The following is a 7,626-nucleotide window of genomic DNA, read 5'->3' as shown; positions in this document are numbered from 1 at the left end:
CGGCGGCGGGAGCGCTGAGGGCGGCGCTGAGGGGCGGTGAACGCTGGGGAACGGGACGGGGCGGAACGAAATTCATCTCGAATCGTGTCGTGCTTGCACAGCCCCGGGTCCCAGCGCAGAGTGGGTGGAGGGGGCTGTGTGGCCGTAGCTGGTCTAAAATCCCAGCTCATGCAGGGCGATCCCCGAGCACATCGCTCGGGATTGCGTCCAGACGGTTCTGGAATGTCTCCAGTGAGGGAGACTCCACACACCCTCCCTGGGCAGCGTGTTCACGGTCACTGCACAGGAAAGAATTTCTTCCTCCTGTCCAGGTGGAACTTCCTGTCAGGAACATCAGTCCCTGCCCGTGGCTCTGGTGCCATTGCTGGGCCCCAGGGAGCAGAGCCTGGGCCCTGCTCTGCCCCTCCTGCACACAGGGACAGCCAGGCCTGAGGGCCCCTCTCAGCTGGGGCTCCTCTCCAGGCTGAGCAGCCCCAGCTCCCTCAGCCTTTCCTGGGCACCCAGATGCTCCAGGCCCTTGCTCAGCTCTGCAGCCTCCGCTGGCCCCGCTCCAGGAGCTCCTGTCCCTGCTGTGCTGAGGAGCCAGAGCTGGACCCAGCACTGCAGATGTGCCTCCCAGGGCTGAGCAGAGGGGCTGGATCCCCTCCCTGACCTGCTGGCAATGCTGTTCCCGGTGCTTTCCAGGATCCCAGTGGCCCCCTTGGCCACAAGGACCCACTGCTGGCTCGTGGAGAGTTCCTTTCCCACCAGGACCCCCAGGTCCTTCTCCACAAAGCTGCTTCCCAGCAGGTTGGCCCCAGCCTGTGCAGGTGCCTGGGGCTGTTCCTCCCCAGGTGCAGGACCTTGCTGGATTTCAGAGGGTTCCTCTCTGCCCATCCCCAGCCTGCTGAGATCCCTCTGAAGGGATGCCAGCCCTCATGGGGAGGCATTGCTTGCCTCATCCAAGCCATTGAAGAGCAAGTTCAACAATAGTGAGCCCTGGGGGACACCACTAATGACAGGCGTCCAGCTGTGCCACTGTTCTCTCTTGGTGTTGGATGTTGGCATTCCCATGCAAGTCTCCTTTGCTTGCTGAGCTTTTCCTGACCTGGCTCTGAACAGAGATCTCCACCATATCCTAAAAGTGAGCCCTTGATGTCTCTAATGGGACATACTGTTGTGAATACCCCATTGTGAGAATATCAAGGGCTTTTTTGTATGTAAGAATGTACATTCTTCTGCTTTTTAATGATGTGAAAAGACCTTTGAAGATCGTGGCTCCTGGGACACAATCAGCTCCTATGGCAGGGAGCCTCTCCTCACTCTTGAATACAGGATCACAGAATCACAGGATCAGTTAGGCTGGAAAAGACCTCTGAGATCATCGAGCTCGAGCTATGAGCCATCACCACAGTGTTAACTAGATCATGGTGCTGAGTGCCACATCCAGTCTTTCCTTATGCACTTCCAGGTGATTCCACCACCTCCCTGGGCAGCCCATTCCTATGCCTAAGCACCGTTTCTGTGAAGAAATTCCTCCTAAATAATTTAAAATAGTTAAAACTATTTAAATAAATAAATAGTTTAAAGCCCCCAGGCAGGTGTCATGTACCAGCTGGAAAAGAGAGCTGACCTTGGTGAGCTTGTGTGGGTACAGGTTGGTTGGTCAGCCTGTGTGATCCCTGGAGCTGGAGACTTGTGGGTGTAGCAAAGGACTCTCAGAGTATCTGGTCCAAGCTCCTTGCTCGTACAGGGGCAGCAGGAACAGGTTCCTCAGGACCTTCTGCTGGGCTTTGAGTATCTCTAAGGATGGGGCCACCACAACTTCTTTGAGCAGCCTGTTCCATCTTCACAATAAAATGCCATTTTTCTAGGTTTAAGCAGAATTTCCTGTATTTCTTCTGCCCCTTCTGTCACGCAGATGAGTCAGGCTCTGTCTTTTATTCACTTCTGAGCACACTGATACAATCCCCCGAGCCTTGTATTTATAGGTTGAATGACCAGGCTCTCTCAGCTTCTCCTCATATCTCAAATCCTCCAAACCCCTTGTCATAAAACCACAGAATGTTTTGGGTAGGCAGGGACCTTAAAAATCATCTAGTTTGAACCCCCTGCCATGGGTAGGAGCACCTTCCTCATTCCATTTCCCTAATACTACCTAAGAAAAGAGTGTGGCACCAATGAAAACAGCTATTTACCACGAGGTGTTAAAACTCTGCCTCCCAACCAACTCTGACATTTAAAGGTCACCTGTTTCATGCAAGATATAGTGTCAGAGCAGGCAGAGGCATCAGCCCGAACATTGCTACAGGGTTTGTTTTACATTTTAATATTTCCAGACCATTTGGATTCTTGAAGGCACATAACTTCCCATTAGGGGATGTAAACTTATGCACACTCTATCATTTAACTTTGTTACCACCTACAAGAAACATTTTGTCTATCCTTGGTCTTCCTTTCCTCTGCTTTTGCCCCTTGCTCCAGTGGGCAGTGAGGGCCCCCAGCATGCTCTATTAGCAAAGCCATCACTTTGGAGACAAAGCAGGCACCAGGACAGGAGCAGTTTCAGCTTTTCCCAAGATGAATACAATACTTTTTTTGTTAAACCCCTGAAACCCAGCTTCAAAAGATTACTTTTCTTTCTTGCTTCTGTACCACCCCACTTCCCTGGGTTATTGCCCCACATTTGTGTCTTTGTCACTTGCTCTTGTGTCACAGGGATGCTGCAGATTTTCAGGTCCTGCAGGCAGCTCTTCTTTAATCAGAGAGTCACAGAATGTCCTGAGCTGGGAGGGACCCCCAGGATCACCCATGGCAGCCCCAGCCCTGCCCAGACACCCCAACAGCCCCACCCTGGGCATCCCTGGCAGCTCCTGCAGCTCTGGCAGCCTCGGGGCCGTGCCCATTCCCTGGGCAGCCTGGGCAGTGCCAGCACCCTCTGGGGAAGAGCCTTTCCCTGGTACCCAGCCTGAGCCTCCCTGGCACAGCTCCAGCCATGCCCTGGGTCCTGTCCCTGGTCACTGGAGAAAATACATTGATCAGACACGTTTGGTGTTGCTGTAACACTGAATGTGGTCTCCCACCAAATTCTTCTTCCTTCTTTTGCTGCAGACTTTTGCTTTGATATTCCTGTCCTGAGCCTGTCTGCTCTGGAATGCTTTTCCTTGGCATGAAGCCAGAGCACATGGAGTGCTGATGGCTGTGCCTGCACTGCCCCAACACCTTCCTTCACTGCCCAGGGCTCGCCTAGACCAGCCTCCTGTCCTGAGACAGGATAATGATATTTTTGTACCCTTCCCAGTTATGTGTGTCTATGCTCTTCCAAAAAACCACCATGGACAGAGATTCCCTCCACAGCCTCTTCAAGTGCCTGACAACAAAATTTCTTCACCCTTCTTGCTGTGAGTTAACCCAGTGGCTGTTGCGGTGTCCCTGAGGACACTTCAGCTCAGTGTTCCCTGTGTGATAACCCACATGCCTTTGGAATATCACTGTGCCCCTTCTTGTCTTGCCTTCATTTTCAAAACATGCAAATCCAGCCCTTCCAACCATTTTGTTCTCGATTCCATTGCTGTCTCCTGCACCTCACTTAAGGTCCATATTCCTACAGCTCAGTGCCCAGTTCTGAGCATAGCACTTCCATCACATTCCTGGCCAGTACCAGACCAACTCGGATAATTCCCTAATGCCTCATCCATAACACACCTATTAACACATTCTAGAATGAAATTCTCTGTTTTCTTTATCAGTAATACTTGGAAAATGTGTTTTATTGATGACAAATACCCTGAGATACTCAATGATCGAAAATCCTGAGATTCCCTTCAGCTGGGCTGCCTAGTGAATAACATGTAACATAATGTTGTGCATGATACCTGGAAAACCTCAGGAGGAAAGGAGCAGCCAGGAGTGCTGGGCTGGGGTTTCTCCACACAGACAACAAAACACTGTCTCTGTAGCTCCTGGTTGTAGCCCCACAACACCAAAGCACACCTGGAAGATCACCTTATATTGATTTTTCCCCTTCCCATTCCAACAGATTGTTCAGGATACAGGACTGCCCTGTTCTTTATTTTTCCTTGCTTTTCTTGTGAATTATTTAAGTTCCTGAAGTGGAAGAGTGCTGGTGCATTAGTTGCTAATTAGTTGTTAACAATTACATTTTGCCAAGACCTGGTGGAACTTGTGTCTTTGATCTGATATTTTGGGAAAAAAATCCTGCATAAATTTTGGTAAGAAAAGCACAGTCTGGGTTAAAGAGCTTGTAGAAACACACAGAATGACAGATTTACTCTACATTTTTTCTTATTTTATGAAGAGCAACAGTTGTGACAATGAGGAGGAGCCCTATGAGCCAGCAGATCAAGTAGAATTTTAACTTCAGTGACTAAAGCTCAGATCCTTACAGCTCAGAATCTGAGTGCAATACAAGTACTGTGCAGTTACCCAAGTTACAGGGATGAGCAGTCACAGTCTGGGAGGATAAACTTCAAATGCAACCTTGAATTCGGGGCAATGGCACAGTGCAAATCCCAGTCTCGGGAAAAACCCTTGTGGAGCTTGTGAGCGTGTTTTTGAGTATTACCTAGCCCTCCAAACAAATTTCTCATGGTTTGTCTGGCTGAATTCTGAGCCCTGCTCTTGGGCTCACTGTGATGCTGAAGCCAGACTGTGCCATGGTACTAAAACCTGAAGATATCACATCTGTTTGAAGCAGCCTAAACTTCAAATGACACACCTGAACTGAGGTTATGGAATCATATTCAGCCTGAGGAAGAGTCCAGGGAGACCTAAGAGCCCCTTCCAGTACCTAAAGGGGCTCCAGGAGAGCTGGGGAGGCACTTGGGACCAGGATCTGGAGTGCCAGGACAAGGAGCAATTGTTTCCCACTGCCAGAGGGCAGGGTTAGACGGGACATTGGGAAGGAACAAGTGGTGAGGCCCTGGCACCTGGAAGCTGTGGCTGCCGCATCCCTGGAAGTGTCCCAAGGCCAGATTGGATGAGCTTGGAGCAGCCTGAGATAGTGGAAGGTGTCCCTGGCAGGGAATGGAACGAGATGGGCTTTAAGGTTCCTTCCCACTTAAACCGTTCTGTAATTCTGCGATCCCTGTGGGTCGTGAGTGGGAAGAGCCATGGGCACAGCAATCATCCCACAGGGCCGCGCCTCGGAGCGCTCCCGACCCCGGGGCTCCGCGTGAGCTCCGGTCCGTGAGGGGATCCCGAGGGAAGGCCGCGCCCGCCGCCACCGCCAGAGGGCGCCCGCGCTCAGCAGCCCGGCCCGTTGTGGCGGGAGTGGGGCCGGCCCTGCCCGGGCGGGACACAGGGACACCGGGACACCGGCATTCGGGATTCCCTGCGCCAGTCCCGGGGAATGCCCGCGGCAGCGCCCCTCGCTGCCCTACCCGAGCACCGACACCGGCGTTCGGGACTCCCTTCACCATTCCTGGGGAATGCCCGCGGCAGCGCCCCACCCTGCCCTGCCCGAGCACCGACACCGGCGTTCGGGATTCCCTGCGCCAGTCCCGGGGAATGCCCGTGGCAGCGCCCCACCCTGCCCTGCCCGAGCACCGACACCGGCATTCGGGATTCCCTGCGCCAGTCCCGGGGAATGCCCGCGGCAGCGCCCCACCCTGCCCTGCCCGAGCACTGACACCGGCATTCGGGATTCCCTGCGCCAGTCCCGGGGAATGCCCGCGGCAGTGCCCCACCCTGCCCTGCCCGAGCACCGACACCGGCGTTCGGGATTCCCTGCGCCAGTCCCGGGGAATACCCGCGGCAGTGCCCCACCCTGCCCTGCCCGAGCACCGACACCGGCGTTCGGGACTCCCGGGGAATGCCCGGGGCAGCGCCGCGGAGCCGCGCAGAGCCCGGACGCGGCAGCCTGAGCCCAGCAACCCAGGGGTTTTCCCCTTTCTCCCGCACCTCGTTTGGAAAGGGGATAAGTGGAGGCACAGTCGCTCGTGGTACAACTCAGAGCACTATTTTTTCCAGAATATTGGAAGATCAGTCAGCTCTCAGTTCAAATTGGCCAGAAACAGTGAATCCAGAGGTTTATGGTTGACACCGCTGGTGCATTCCTTGCAAAGGGAAGTTTAAACACACCACCCGCTATTTCAGAAGAAGAGGGGAAGGCAGGACTTTGTTCTTCTCCTGACTGTCTCCAGCTCTTTGCTATAGTTTGAACATGGTGTTTGCAGACATCTTCAACAGTTACTGAACAAACCAGGTACTCAAAATTCACTGAAAACTGTAGGTGTAGAGAGTTGAACTTCCCCTCTGTCACAGCTCAGTTTGTTAAACTTTCTGCCTGGACAGATATAGAGAGTGTCCTTTGAAGTGAATACTTTGTCCAGTGTGTGAGAAATGCTCACATTGGGAACTGTAGCCTTTAACATGTAACTTTTATAGTCGGATTTCTGCCAGCCTGCTTTGGTAGCCACGGTGCAGAGTCTGTCCAGGAGCTCCCTGGAGCTCTAATGCACAGGTTGTTCCTGTTTATTGTTCTGCTTGATAAAAATCACAGAAAAACCCATTTGAGAGTAAAATAATATGCAGACAGAGCTTTTGATAGGTACCCTTTCCAATACAGATAAAAAAAAAAAAAAAAAAAAAGAAAGAGAAAGAGAGAAAGAGAAAGAGAAAGAGAGAAAGAGAAAGAGAAAGAGAGAAAACATCTTTGGGTATTAAAAAAGCCAGGAAAATGAACAGAGAGCTTGGACAAGCTTTACGTGTGGTTGAGAAAGAGCAGGTGAGACTGGGTTGGTCCTGGAACCAAGAACAAGATTGATGTTCAGTCCCTCCTGCACACGAGGAACAGAGGACTCTGCCTTTGTGCATAACCAAAACTGCACCATTATTCCCTGTCTCCATCAGCCTTTTCTCCTCTCATAGAAAACAGGTGCAAGACTCACATTTGTAGAGGCATCACTTTTTTCACTGGAGACTTTCCTTCCCTTGAAGGCTAATTGAGATCAAAAGTGCTCAAAGCCCTGCTGTAGTTCTTGACTCACACCTCACTCAGGAAAAATTGTCACTAGCTTTGGTCCAGGCCCACCCTGTGTACACAACATTTTAATTGCATCCATTTAAGCAGGGAGTAAATCCTGACTGAATGGCCAGGAAGCACTCTGTTCCAGGTCTATATAACAGAAAAGTGCACGTGGATAAAAATATCAAAGATGTGCCTAGGAATGAGGTACAAGAGCATAAAAAACCTTTTCCCAATCTGATGGAAATGCCACCTTGTCTTGGTTTCCAAAGCCAGGTGTCTGCTAAGGAAGGCAGGAGCCTCCCCTGAAATGGAAAATGCAACCCCCCTCCCTCCGAATTATTATAATTTTGAAATTAAGGAATTAAGGGGCTCTCAGGCAATGACATGGGAGCAGGAATAACAGTTTTTTATTAGGGAAGAAAATAAAATAAAAAACAAATGCAGTAATATAAACCAACCCTGCCAGGGTCAGAGCAGGCCCTGTCCCCTGTGTGTCAGGGGGTGGCACAGCCCCATCCCATGGGGGCTCAGCCCTCCTGCAGTGCCAGCTGTGGCTCTGCTGGAGCAGGGATCCTGCACAAGGGGGGAGTTTTCCTCTGCAGCTCCAGGGCTGCTGCAGATGGGCCTGGGCTCCCTCTGGCCATGCAGGGCAGCAG

Source organism: Agelaius tricolor, unplaced genomic scaffold (assembly GCF_023055355.1).
Source record: "Agelaius tricolor isolate 1412-34295 unplaced genomic scaffold, bAgeTri1.0.p SCAF_23, whole genome shotgun sequence".
NCBI classification, from domain to species: domain Eukaryota; kingdom Metazoa; phylum Chordata; class Aves; order Passeriformes; family Icteridae; genus Agelaius; species Agelaius tricolor.
Note: the sequence above shows the minus strand (reverse complement) of the source record.